This window comes from Echinops telfairi, unplaced genomic scaffold, assembly GCF_000313985.2.
Source record: "Echinops telfairi isolate 266 unplaced genomic scaffold, ASM31398v2 ScPeMD7_655;HRSCAF=1070, whole genome shotgun sequence".
Taxonomy (NCBI): Eukaryota; Metazoa; Chordata; class Mammalia; order Afrosoricida; family Tenrecidae; genus Echinops; species Echinops telfairi.
This window is the reverse complement of record NW_022104553.1, coordinates 4,371,118-4,372,546: the sequence shown is the minus strand read 5'-3', so window position 1 is coordinate 4,372,546 and position 1,429 is coordinate 4,371,118. Positions and strand designations below refer to the sequence as shown.

The window sequence follows — 1,429 nt, the reverse complement described above, 5'->3', positions numbered from 1 at the left end:
TTTACACATATATGAGTGTGTTTGGATTTGTTTTGCTAGTCAACCCAAACTAACACATTAGCCATTCAAAATTCTATGGAGAACAATTCTACTCTGACACATGGAATCACCATAAGTCAGAATCTAGTCAATAGCAACTAGTTTTAAGCATATTTAAAATGTTTTTACTCTATAGTTTTTAAGATTTGATAAAGTAAGTAGTACTTATCCTTCTATGGCAATGAGATCAATCTGAAAAACTGAGAAGGAAGGGATGTAATTTTAACTTCCATTATACTGTCAATATTCATATAATTCATTGTTAAAAAAGTTAAAAACCCTGTTAATTCTGTCTGGTATAAATTTATACTCATTAGTAAAGACTGAAAAAATAGAGTTTGGTTCTCAGTATGTGCAAAAACTGAGAACAGAAGAGCATGCTTTTAATGGAACAATATTTACCTCAAAAATCATCCAAGTCATATTGCTGTTAAATCTTCTAGTCAAATAATACCAGGGAAGTAAACTCTCATTCTCTTTCAGGGGCATTTATGATGGAGAACATATACTAGTTTGGTATGCAACTTAAACTGCTCATTTTAAACATAATAGGACTAAAATGGAATGCTTTGTTTTCCTTAATAATAGCTACTCCTCATTTAGTCCCATTTTGGTAAATAGTACCAGCATGCATTGAATTCTGAAACTAGAATCCTACAGGCCATTCTAGAGCAAGGTTTCTCAAACTGCCCGATTGGCAGTTTGGACCACGTAATGGTTTGCTGGATTGGTATATATGCTTTACACATTGTAGAATATTTAGCAGTGTCCCTGACCTCACCCACTGCATGCCAGGAGCACACGTTTCCCCCAAATTTTGAAAATTAAAACAAAAACTTTAGTTGCCAACTATCCCCTGAGTAGCAAAATTTTCTCTAGAGAGAAATATTGTTGTAGATTCTTGCTTTTCCTTTGATCACTTCTGCACCAACACTTTCCATTCCATTAACAAATCCTTGCCAGTTTATTATCAGCCATCTCTAGTGTTCTCTCTAGGGTGTCAATATTCTTTATCACCAATGGAAGACACTTTGTAGAGTGAAAGGGTGCTATGAATAATTAAGTTGAGAAAGCAGATGAAAATGAGAGTTAGCCACATGCCAGGGAGCACGGCACTCTTGGTATTGCCCTGGCCCAAAGTTCCATCACCTCAAAACTGGACACTGTAGTAGTCTCTCACTCACTGGTTTATATGGCCTCTTCTCAGTGTTCTTTTTGAAATTTTGCAAATTTTAAGTTAAATCTTGTTCTTTTCTTTCTTAAAACCTTCCAGTGATAGCGTACCATCATACTAAGAGGGAAAATAAAAACTTCCAACTGCAGAGTGGTCTTCTGATCTCCTTTCAAAGCACTTTCCCAGCCCTCACTAAGCTTCATGCCTGCTCCCCAA

General features: G+C 35.9%; 1 protein-coding gene across 1 annotated transcript in view; it reads left to right on the top strand.

Moving 5' to 3' along the window:
- WDR64 (WD repeat domain 64) overlaps positions 1-1,429 on the top strand; it is a 253,246-nt gene that overhangs the window by 11,368 nt on the left and 240,449 nt on the right. The window lies entirely within an intron of this gene.